The 12,911-nt window shown below is 46.3% G+C and overlaps 1 long non-coding RNA gene across 1 annotated transcript in view; it reads left to right on the top strand.

The window, feature by feature from the left end:
* LOC138424621 (uncharacterized) overlaps positions 1-11,065 on the top strand; it is a 290,785-nt gene extending 279,720 nt beyond the window's left edge. Inside the window, exon 4 of the long non-coding RNA XR_011250889.1 lies at positions 10,947-11,065. This is a non-coding gene — a long non-coding RNA (uncharacterized lncRNA). The remainder of the gene's footprint in view (positions 1-10,946) is intronic.
* Positions 11,066-12,911: the final 1,846 nt, after the last annotated feature.

Consider the following 12,911-nt stretch of genomic DNA (forward strand, 5'->3'; position numbering starts at 1 on the left):
TGCCTCCGGGGACTGGAGGGAAGAAGGGAAATGTTGACGCTATTAAACTCAGAAGCCCAGAGAAGGGGCCTTCGCCCAGCCTGCTGAGCAGGAATTTGGGTCTCTGAGGAGGAGACACAGCCAGCTGGTGTTTGGTCTCTGAGAAGAGGCGATAAGGCTACTCTCATAAGTGCTGGGAAAACTCCATACTGGATCTGATTGCTGGTATGAGAACAAACTCATCCTGTTGCAATGAAGTGCTTGGTGCCTTAGGGACAGGAAGCCGTCCTGAAGGCTTAAAGTTTCCTCTTCCAGCCTCGCAGGATCCCGCTAGCGCCCCCTATTGGCATCTGTCAAGCAGAGTTGGGTTTTCCTGTCTGGCGCCATCATCCCAAATGGGGGAAGAGTGAGGTCAGAGCTAAGAAGGTGAAGGTTGCTCAGTCGTGTATGACTCTTTGCGACCCCATAAACTGCAATCCCCCAGGCTCTTCTGTCCATGAGGATTCTCCAGGCAAGAATACTGGAGTGGGTAGCCGTGCACTTCTTTGGGGAATCTTCCCAACCCAGGATCGAACCCAGGTCTCCCACATTGCAGGCAGATTCTTCACCGTCTGAGTGACCAGGGAAGTCCTAAAGGAGCTTAGTACTTGTCAAGAGAACCTGAAAGCAAAGTGTGTGGAAGGGACAACCAACGAGGGGCTTGGATCTGGGCTTGAGATGTGTCATAGTTCAGAGCAGCTAACCTTTAGGAGTTCAAGTAGCCAACCTAGGAGTGTACTTACCGCATGCCCGCTTGCATAAGGCATCACCTATGCTACATCACAGCTGCTACTCCATGAGACCTTAGTGTTCTCCTTCAGCCTGATATTTAATTACAGAGAGGACAGTTCTGATCCTCACACCTCATCTCAGCCCCTTAGGATGAGAGCTCTCACTGCTCCCACTGAAAAGGTGAGACCATAAAGCCAAGAAAGTTGACATCATCCGCCCAAGGTCATACAGCCAGGAGATGCAAGTAGAATAAATATGTAATTCAGATTCATCTAACTCATTTTTATCTTCATATTCAAGTCCCAAAATAAAGGGGATTTACTGTAAAACTATACAGAATTATGGTAAATGAGACATGAAAATTAATAGCAGGTGTCCTGACTTCAGAGAACTTTTACAGGCATCAATATTTTCTGGTCATATTAGCTCATAAAAATATGGCAGATGGCATCAATATCTTTCCTTCTTTACTTTTTGAAAAAAGTCTTTATCTTTTTTTAGCTGGTATTTTCAGGCATCCTTGCCACTGTGGTGAAAAACCACACATTCTGTTGATGTGTTTGAAATTACTTTCACTGACTGGTGCTTTGGTTTCTGTACTTTTGCAGATGGTAATTGGGTGAGAACAGTCCTTCTTTGTCTTTCCTAGATTTGAAACCTAGACCCAAGCTGCTCCCGAAGCTATAACCAATAGGAAAACTCCCTGGTTTGTTCCTCGGCTGCACGGGATTGTTTGAATGCAGTTGAAGTACCTGTAGCCCAAGCGAAGGCGCTTTCTCTACCTTGAACTCTGCCTCTCCATGCTGATCAGCTCTAGGTTTGGAAAAACTATGAGAACTTGTTTGTTTATTCTGAGACGAAGAGTAAGGTGTGCTAAAAATCTGACTTCTTTTAAAAGATGAACTGTGCGGCAGTAGGGGGCGTGGCTAGCACTCCCTGGACAGCCTCTGACTCTCAGGTGCTGTGCGGTCACTCCCATCCACCTCAGCAGTGTCTCCTGGCCCCGCCCCCCCCCAGCTGGCCCTCCCCCTGGCAGCCAGATGCTGGGAGCAAGGGCAGACCTGCTGCCAGGACACCTGGCTCTGGGGAAGGAGGGCCGCTCAGCCAGCTCCTCAAGGTGCGCTCTCTGTGCAGCCTGCCCCCAGGTCTCTGACTCGCCAGCAGTCCGCCCTGCATTGCTCTCCTCTCCCCACTGCAGTGAACCGCCACAAACCCGGCGCCTTCAAGGGTACAGATTTATCGCCTTACTCTTCTGAAGGTCAGACATTCAAAATCAGTCCCAGTGAGCTGAAAGCAAGGTGGTGGAAAGGCTGTGTTCCTCTGGAGGCCCTGGGGAGGCTCTGCTTCCTTTCCTTTTGCAGCTTCTAGAAGCCCTGAGTTCATTGGCTGGTGCATCACATCTCCTCTGACTCTGACCCTCCTGCATCCCTCTTATGAGGACCCTTAGTGATCATATTGAGTCCCCCAAAGAGGCTCAGGTGATTCTCCATCTCAAGATTCTTAGTTTAACACATCTGCAAAGTCTCTGTTGCCACATAATGTAACATACTCATAAGTTCCACAGACTGGGTGTGGACATCTTTGGAGGACCGCTGTGGTACCAGCCTATGCCCCAATCCCCACCCCAGTCTCTCTGCTTTCCTCCTATTTCTCAGGACTAAATGCTCGTTGTGTTTGCCAAGGCTTTCACCACACCGGCCTCCTTTCCACTCTGTCTGCTCTCCCACACGGCATGCCTCAGCTTTGGGCAGATAATGACCCGCCCTGCCTTCAGCTGTAGTGACCGAGTTCTTTTTGGAAACAAACTGGCCTGGGTTTGAATTTCCAGCTCTGCTACTTCCATAATGTGTAGGCTTTGTAACCACACTTGAGTTTACCCCTTTCCTTTGTCCTGACTTGGGGTCTGGAGGCCTATACTACTTTTTAAAATATTGAAATATAGTTTTTGTATTAATTTCAGGTGTATAGGAAAGTAATTCAGATGTATATAATGGTGGTTTAGTTGCTGAGTCATATCTGACTCTCTGAAGCCCCATGTACTGTAGCTTGCCAGGCTCCTATGTCCATGGAGTTTTCCAGGCAGGAATACTGGAGTGGGTTGCCATTTCATCCTGTAGGGAATATATATATATATATATATATATATACACACACACACACACACACACACACACACATATATACACACGCACACATATATACATGCATACACACACACACACACACACATTTTCCCTGCTGGCTCAGACAGTAAAGAATTTGCCTACACTGCAGGAGACCCAGGTTTGATCCCTGGGTTGGGAAGATCCCCTGGAGAAGGGAATGGCAACCCACTCCAGTATTCTTGCCTGGAAAATTCCATGGACAGAGGAGCCTGGCGGGCTACAGTCTATGGGGTTGCAGAGAGTTGGATACAACTAAACCAGGAACACTTTCATATATATGTGTATATGTGTGTGTGTATATCTATCTATCTATCTATCTATCTATATATAATCTACATCTATATATCTCCAGCTTTTTCAGATTCCTTGCCCTTCTATGTCATTCAGAGTATTGAGTGGAGTCCCTTGTGCTGTACAATAGGTTCTTATTGGTTTTCTGTTTTTATATACTAGTGTATTTATGTTAATCCCGAACTCCTCTGGTTTATCCCTCTCCCCCTTCCTCTTTGATGTAACTATAAGTTTGAGTCTTTTTGTTTTGTAAATAAACTCATTTGATTCTTACCTTTTTAGATTCTACCTATAAGCGATAATCACATGGTATTTCTCTGTCTGGCTTACTGGACTTAGTATAGTAACCTCTGAATCCATCCTTGTTGCTGCAAACGGCATTGGGTTCTCTCTGGAGCCGTGCCTCTCGCAGGGTAGACTATGACTAGATAGGCAGGGGCTGGACTTTTCTGTCCGTCACGTTCTTTTTCAAGTTGAATCCAGCCCAGCAGTTGTTGATCAGCCCCATCCCAGCATGGGGCACACAGAGGTGAGTGAGGCTTGGTCCCTGTCCTCAGCAGACATGCCACAGACCAAGGGACACACAAACGCAACATTTCAAAGTAAAGTGGCAAACTCCATGGTTGCTTGGCGAGATCAGGACAGATTTTTGGATTTGGGGACACTTGAGCTGAGTGAGGTAGGAAATACTGTTGCAGGAAAAGGGTTTTGCCTTTTTGTATTCATCGATTACATCACCACCCAAGGCATTGGGCCAAACCATCATCAGCAGAATTTATGCTTGAGTGTTTCAGAATAATAAGAGCTTCACCACTCTGTTCTTCTAAGCCCAAGCCTGGCACAGCGAGAGCTTTTGCTGGGGGCCTGGCTAATCCCAACATGCTCTGCTTTTCCAGAGACAGACCTGACATAAATTTGAAGGAGCTCCGTCACTTTGCTGCCCAAGCATCTTAGCCAACCCAAGGAGACTCCTGCCAGCAGGACAACAGCCCTGTCATAAAGCTCAAACGATGTCAGGCTGGATTGTAGATCAGTGCCTTTCTGACTTTTTAGATCTTGACTCCTTACAGCAGTGTAAAAGTCCTGCCTCTGTCAATCCTGTGTGTTCAGCCTTTCTAGAACAAAAGAACCTCAAGATGGCTAAACCTTAGGGTGAACACAGTAACAATAAGATCTCTGAAAGTGCTTCAGCCAGCCAACATAATGATCAGTAAAAGCAAATCCCAGCATAGTTCCTCAGCTATATTAATTCATGCATCAGTAGGAACAATAGTCTAGGACCAAGACCAGCAAAGACAGCGCAGATGCAGTCATGTAACATGGACTCATCCCAGGAAAGCTCTGGGGACCCTGCATCTCCTGCGCGCACATTCTCAGCAGAGGCTTTGCAATGCTGCCAAGGCACTGGGTGGTTGCCAGACTTCTTGATGGAATATAAAGTTAAAGCCTTGAACAAAGTCTAATAATGGCCTGGTATTTTAGCTTATGTAAATCAAGTTTTAGTTTCCCTTATTTTTAAACTGTGTTTATAAATAGTCCTAGTTGTGTAGCAAAATGAAAATCTATGGGTTTGTGTCTGCTGTCTCCAAAGAAAAGACTTTGACCCTGTGATACATGTATAATCCATCCAGGAAAACCCCTGCCACGTATAGTGGACTCAAGGCCACACCCTAAGAAACACTGCTCCCGAGAAACCAGTATCCATGCCTCGCCTCGCCTCCCCACCCCATAGATGTGCTTCTCCAGGTCCTCTGTCCTGGGCTTCTCTGGTGGCTCAGACAGTAAAGAATCTGCCTGCATGGAAGCTGGGCAGTGTCTAAAGAATCAAGAATAGTGCTCTAAACTGTATGAAAAGGAGGAACCTGGAGGTATATGTAGGCAGTGGAGGGACAGGGTCCCAGAGGATAGGACGAAGGTTAAGGTACATCCTGTGAGCTAAGATCTGAATTCACAGAGTGATAGAAAATGAAAGCTCATTAAGACCCAGGAAATCACTCAGTCTTGACCCTCCGTCTTCACAGAAAGTGACTTGTGATCATAAAAAATAGAGATGATAGTACCTACGTCTCAAGATTGCTGTAAATTCCGTGAGAGGATATGTGCAAAGCATGTGTATCAACTGGGCTCAGAGAAAGCATTTAATATGTGCTTTCTGGTCAGTGACAGAATGAGAACTAGGTCCTCTGACTTAGAGGAAGTGCTCTGTCTGGCTGCCGGGAAGCCCAGGCACACAGGAAACTCGTAACAAAGCATCAGCCATCTCAAGAGTGCAGTCCTGGACCCAAGCTCTGGTCCACTCAGAGGGGCTGTATGTATCTCTGTTTGGGTAGCAGTGATTCTCAAGCCCAGTGTATGACTCCGTCTTCTTCTTGGGTCCTTAGTTTTGATTAAGCTTTCGGATGGCTAATGTTAAGTCCGTAAGTAATTTTCAAAAATGTATCTATTTATTAGTTTTGGCTGTGCTGGGTCTTCATCGCTGTGCTCGGGCTGGCTCAAGCTGCAGTGAGCCGGGCTACTCTCGCAGCGCGCGAGCTTCTCACTGTAGCGGCTTCTCCTGTTCAGAGAGCAGGCTCTAGGGCACATAGGCTTCAGTCATTGTAGACCAAGGCCTCAGTAGTTGAGGATCCTGGGCTTAGTTGCTCCGAGTTATGTGGGATCTTCCCCCAACAGGGACTGAACCCATGTCTCCTGCATTGGCAGGCGGATTCATAGTCACTGTACCCCCAGGGACGCCCCTGTAAGTGATTTCTGTGAAGGGCGGTGAGTGAGTGATACATCGCTTCAGTGCTTGCTGAAATGTGTCCCTTCCTTCCAGCAGCCGTCATTGTTTACATGAAAAAGAATGTGGACCGTGACCGCTGCACTGGACGCTTTGTCACGTTGCTTATGTCCTTGGTTCTCCCACCTCTGCCTTCAAACTAGAGCACAGCCAAGAGCAGATGCTACATTGCAGTGATCATTCTGTCTCTAAGTGGCTCATTATCCTTCTGCTCCTAGCAGGATTAAGCTCCCCGAGGACAGGCACTCCTATGTGTTTTCTTATACTGGCAGTTTCCCCGGTTCCTGTACCTTGCACACAGCAGACAAGCAGCGAACAAGCTTGTTAATCTGAGTTTGAAGAAAGACAAGTGATTCAGAGTCTGGAGTGTTAGAATGCTTCTAGTCTCTGAACATTTTCAACTTCTGTTCTCAGCTCTGGCCCTGGCTTGCAAATCATCTTAGACTTTTTCTATCTACTTGGCTTTCCAGTTATTAATCATTTCTCTACCGAATACATTATTAGATTCTTTTATCCACCACTCTATTTATCTTGAAGTTCACATTCCTTGTGCACCCACTAATAACTTTATATGACATATCTTTCCCAATTAACACCCAGATTTTTCGCTGCTTTTTGATGTGAATGATAAACTGAATTCAGTGGCAGCTAAGAGTTTATATACTAGAATTTGGGGACCTGTATCATCTTCACACTATCGAAATCATATTTATTCAGACCCTCATATGATCGGTTTTTCCTGTCTTTTCACGTCCCTCATGAATTGCTTGACTTTCTCACATAGTACAGATGCTATGAGATACCTTATTGTCATTATATCTGCTTTGGTCATTGTTCTGATCTCTTATTTTTGAGCTGGTAGCTTATGGAGTTACTTGATTCCTGGCCTTGGGTCACATCACGGTGTTTTAGAACTGTCCAGGGATTGTCAAACCACAGTCCCCCTTAAGTGTAGAAGAATGACAAGAGCTAAAAACAAGCCTCAACTGTCCCCCTTTCATTTGTTATATTTATTTATTTATGCATCTGGGCAAAGCATTCTGCAACATATATATGTGTATATTTCTAAATATGTGTATATATGTTTGTGCGTTTGTATACGTACATACACGCATATACGCACACACGGGCTTCCCAGGTGACAAGAGTGGGAAAGAATCCACCTGCCAGTGGAGGAGACACAAGAGACTCAGGCGCGATCCCTGGGTTGGGAAGATCCCCTGGAAAAGGAAATGGCAATCCGCTCCAGTATTCTTGTCTAGAGAATCCTTTGAACAGAAGAGCCTGGTGGGCTACAGTAGTTCATGGGTCGGAGAGAGCAGGACGAGACTCAGCGATGAAGCACATAAACACGTGCATACACACGTCCTCAGACATCCGTGGAAAACTCTGATTTGGTTCCATCGTGTGGCTGATGTTCCTCGCGCAGCCAAAGGACAGAGTGTTTTGAAGTCACCCTTGGATTCACTTTGCCACTGAAATGTGTGTGGCGGGGGCAGATGTTGCTGGCAGGCAGGAGTGTTTGAGAGGCAGTGCTCAATTCATCAAGCTTTTTCTCTGCCACAGCAGTCAATGAGTATCAACCTGTGTAAGATAAAGAGGCACCGCAAGATTGAAGCAGGCTAGACTGGGGACATCTCGGAGAAGCACCAAACCCAGACAGGCCTGATTGGGGCCAGAAGCACACTTGTGTGAAGCCACTGAGATTTTCTTTGAACGGCCAAACTTCACACATCCTGGCTGTTACCCTTACAACAGGCAAGGCCAAGAATAGAAGGCCAAGGAGAAGATGTTGAAATGACCCAGTCTAGGTGGCCGCTGGAAACGAGGCGCTGACCAGAACCCAGGACTCGATGCTCCTTGCTTTACGTTCATCCTCCCCGACGCTCCAGGTGCTTTACCTGCGGAAGGAACAGCACACTGCCGTGGGGGAAAGCTCCTGGGTGAGTCTGAACACTGAACAAGTTTAAAACCATAAATTGCCCCACATTTTACTGTCCTGCAAAATCGCCCCTCCTTTACCTGTCAAGTCAGAGATGGATGGGATGGAAGGAAGTCTTAGTGAATTGCAGCTCTGAGTATCATCACCCATAATCATTTTTGCGAATAATCCAACATGCTTGGGACTTGAATAGGCTCTGGTGTCCCTGGAAATACTACCACAGCAGTGAAAGATGTATGTAAAGGTATTTCTTCGAATCCCAAATTATTCACCATATTACTGAAATATGAAAGTGAGTAGTTAATAAAATTGTCAACATTTTGAAGGAGCCATGAAATATCCTTACTCCATCTGGTTTTATGCCTGCACTCTCCCCTCTAGGTCTGCATAAAGCAGACAGGATCCATCTTTCATTCCCTAGTAACTGTGGGATTTACAGGATAATAGATGCCCAACTGCACATCCTGAGACAATGGGGCTAGACCCAGGGCTCGAAAGAGAAGGAAGGAAGAGCTGCATAGCAGGACTGAGTATTTCTTTCCCCGATACTCAAGAGTCCTCTTCAAGTGAAAAAAAGATCTCTCTGCTTGGACAAGTTTTGCAAACTCTTTGTGGTTAATGGCAATTAGGAACATGAGAATTACCACAGTTTTAATTCCAAAGATTTTTTTTTCTTAAGTTACAGCACAACTAAACTAGTTAAAAAAACAAACAAACTCATGAAAACGATGCCCTTGAAGCCTGAATCTCAGAGCTACAGAGGATTCAAGATCCCTAATCTCAACCCTTTCTTGTCAAAGGCAGCTAAACATGAATATGAATCCTCACATGGGTTGTTGAAGACTGTGTAGACCCAGCACGATGCTCCAAGCTCCTCTGGGCCATATGATTTGTTGTACAGACTGGCACACTTTGGGGAGTGGAGTGGGGCTGTGGGTGCCCTGGTTCCCTGGACACACACCACGGCTGTCCTGGGCTGGTTGGGGCATGGCGCCACGCTCCCTGTACACGCTCACACGTCAGGTTGCAAACAGTGTCGATGGGTTCCGGCAGGTACCTTTCTCTGCATTACATCAGCCAGAGTTGTGTCTCTTGGCTCCCACGAGCTGCAGAAGATCACGGGGGAGGGGACTGGGGCACGACAGACTGAGAGCGGACGTGAGCCCACGGGGCTGGGCACACCATCGCCCCAAACCAAAGGAGGGTTCTTAGTCAGGGAGAGGAGAGGAACTGGTGCTGGATCAATCAACAGTGTCTCCCATTAAGGGTGCCATTCATTCATTCACTCCGTACACATTGTTTGAGCACTTACTAGCTCTTGGGACACAGGAGTAAACGAAAGAGGCGCAGATCTCTGACCTCTCCCACTGAGTTTACACTCTTGCAGTGGAGGATTTTAAAAAATAATTTTACGTGTTCATTTATTTTTGGCTGTGCTGGGTCTTCGCTGCTGTGTGAGCTCTCTCTAGTTGTGGCGAGTGGGGGCTACTCTCTGGTTTGAGGGCGCGGGCTTCTCACTGAGGTGACTTCTCTTGTTGCAGAGCACGGGCTCTGGGGCACATGGGCGTCAGTAGTCGCAGCTCCTGGGCTCTAGGGCGCAGGTTTAGTAGCTGTGGTGCCCAGCCCTGGTTGCTCCGAGGCACGTGGGGTCTTCTCAGTTAGCGATGTGACCCACATGGCCTGCGTTGGCAGGTGGAATCTTTACCACTGAGCCACCAGGGAAGCCCAGTGACGAGGATATTTTTTAAAAGTAAGCTTCACAGTATTTTAGAAGTTGATCCATCCTCTGAGGGCGGGGGAAAATAGATAAAACAGAGGAGAAGGATAAAGGGTGATGAGACTAGGGGTGGGGTTGCAGTTAGATGTTGGATAATCTGGGAAAGACTCCCTAAAGAGGGACATTTCATCAAAGACCTGGAAGATGTAAGGGAGCAAGTCATGGATCTACATAAGGAAAGAGCATTCCAGGAAAAGGGAAGAGCTAGTGCAAAGGCCCTGTGATGGGAGTGGCCCCCTGCTTGGTTTAACACAGAGGCCAGAGCGGAGGGAGAGCCTGGAGGGTCACGGGAGGTCAGGACATGGAGGCCACTGGGCGGAAGTGGCTTACAGTGAGATGGGGAATGGAGGCGTGGTTCTGAGCAGGGTTCACATGGTCTGACCTGTGCTTTAAGGGACTCACTCCAGCTGCTTTGCTGAGGATGATCTGTGGAGACCAATAGTGGAGGTCGAAAAACCATTATTCAAGCTACTGTAGTAGCTTGACTGCTTAGACCAAGGCAGTAGCTTTCTTTAACACATTAAAAATATACAGCATATGCAAATGATAAAAAAGCAGAAAGAAACCAAAAAAACTGTCTTCCAAGTCTGTGTATCCCTTTCTACTAACAGTGTATAGACACCAGAATTAAAAGTACAGTGGGGCCTTTTTGATTTGTATTTTCTCTCATCTAATATCAGCCTCATTTTATCCTATTAAAGGTAATTCTTGAACTATAAGACAAAGCTCTTATAAGTTTGTCTTATAAGACAAAGCTATAAGTTTCCTTTCCCACTGGTTTGCTGAGCTTCTTATCAATGAACACATTTCACAGAAGCAAGAAGAAATGTGAGCTACTCTGTGTGATGGCTCGCTTCAGGATAAAGTTACCCAATTAAAAATAAATGGTGAATGATCATGTTTTCCTTTTTGGTTTTAATAACCAGGGCTTAATCCAAGAAACCTGCTTGCTGAGATGTTTTTGTTCAGTAGCCATTTGTTGTTACCCCTATTGAAAGACATAGCTATGGATGACTGGGTAGACTTGGGGTGGTGGGGGTAGGGAGGGATGAAATGAATGCAGGAGCAGATGGTGACTGTGAATGAAGGCGAGGGAAAGGAGGCAAATGGGGGGTGAAAGGGGCACAGATGGCAGCATCGGTGACCCGGGGGCCGAGCACAAAAGAAGAAAGAGGCGCGAGTGCTTTTCCAGCCACATCTGCTGACCCTGCCAGGCTCACAGCTGTCCTCTCTTCCCCACAGGATTCTTGGTTGACCCAGGGTGCACAGTGCTGGTGCCACCTCTGGGCAGGACCCGGGCAGGTCAGAGCTTCCTTGTTTAGGAGCCAGATGTTTCCTGTGTAAAGAAACTTATATTGGAGGTAAGCACAGTTCTTTGAAATTCTGTAGATCACAGAACTATATAATTCTATAGACCGAGACTGATAATGTATATACTGTGTACTTGTAATCCCCCTTTGCCCTCCCTCCTTCCCTCTCTCTCTCTCTCTCTCTCTCTCACACACACACACACACACACACACACACACACACATACCTTTCTCTCATAGCTCTATCATTCTTGCACTTTGCTTTCTCTCATCCTTCACCTGTCTAGAGTGACCATCTTACTTTCAATAGCCCATCGTGATAGTATATCTTATGTAACTGTTATTAATCTATAACCTGTAATGGTTATATATAATCATAAAAGGCAATGCTATCATGAATACTGCAGCCATTATTAGCTAGAACAAACCTGAGACACTGCTTGGCCTACTCTTGTTTGGCAAATGGATAAACTGATCATGTTTTATGGCTAGAAGCCAAAAAGAATTGATCAAGGTCACAGAGTGGTGGTTCGGGGACAGAAGGCAGAATGGCACTGAAAGGATCCATCAGCCTCTCTCCCAAGGAGATTTTCGGCTTTTAACTTTTCAGCGAGCAAACTTTGGGAACAAGCGTATTTTAAACTGTTCGATTCATTATTTTCTCCTGAGCAATGCTGTTTCTTCCTCTCACCCTTCTCCCCACCATGCTTAGGTATTCTATTTCATTCACTGAAAAGAGTGAAAAGACACTAATAAAGCTTTTGTCCTTCATCCAGATAGCCCTCTGTGCACCAGTGCTGACAGAGTTTTGGAGGAACAAGGAAAAGTAGCTTTATTTCGTTGCCAGGCAGAGATGGAACATCAGAGGCGAGTTCCTCTGAAACTGTGCCCGCCTCCCTGGGGAATAGGGGGACGTCTTACAGGCAGGGCTCATGGTCTGGGGTAAGCGAGCAGGATCAAAGCAGTAAAGTTGTTGCCTTCTTTCTTCTGCAGAATTTCCAAATGGCCACAAGTGGCATCAGACAGCTAGGTAACGGTCTGGTGGGCTCTTGGTTTATGACCTTTCTGAAATGAAGAATGCTACAGGGGAGTGTGGGCAAATATAGCTAATTTACTTCCTTGTACAACAGAAACTAACACAACATTGTAAAGCAGCTACACTCCAATTAAAAAAAAAAATGAACGCCAGGTGATTCAGTGGAGTATATGATTCACACAGACTCAGAGAGTGATTGTGGAATTCTTTTGTGAAGGACAAGTCTAGGTACGTGTACTGTGAATAATAAAAGTTAAAGTAGAACTAGGGTTGCTTAACTCTTACAGGCCTGTTTTGCCATTCACTCTTCCCTTTGTTTGTTGTTAGGAAAACCCCCTTTTTTATTTCTCTTGTAACACAATGACTCATTTTAGTTGAATAACGAGTGAGCTATTTTATATTGACAATCTCACTTGCCAATCATAGGCCTTTCTCTGTTCTCTTATCATTTCTAGTATTTGTTTCAGACCAATGCTTATTAATTTTGGAAAAGATATATGAAAACTACTTTTGATTGTTGTAAAGAAACTAAGGTATAACCCAGCCGTCTTTGGAATAACTGATGCATTTTCCCAGTCTTCATGTATACAGTTTTTATTTGAAGAATTGGAGCTAAGGCTGTATAAACGGGTTCCTATTTGCTTCCCGTCTCCCTTGTCAAGACCAAGGTGGAGACTGAAGAATCTGAGCCTGTTTCCCTATGTGTGTGAAATGTCCTACCAGGGACGGGGACAGGCGAGGGCTCTGTACCAAGCGCAGCGAGCGCGAAGGGCGGCTGACACAGCGCTTAGTCCCGCGGTGCCGGCCCTCCTGCCCGCGGTGCCGGTCCCTGCAAGCCAGTGCGCTGTCCTCCCCGCGGGC

The sequence above is a fragment of the Ovis canadensis genome, chromosome 19 (assembly GCF_042477335.2).
Source record: "Ovis canadensis isolate MfBH-ARS-UI-01 breed Bighorn chromosome 19, ARS-UI_OviCan_v2, whole genome shotgun sequence".
NCBI lineage: Eukaryota > Metazoa > Chordata > Mammalia > Artiodactyla > Bovidae > Ovis > Ovis canadensis.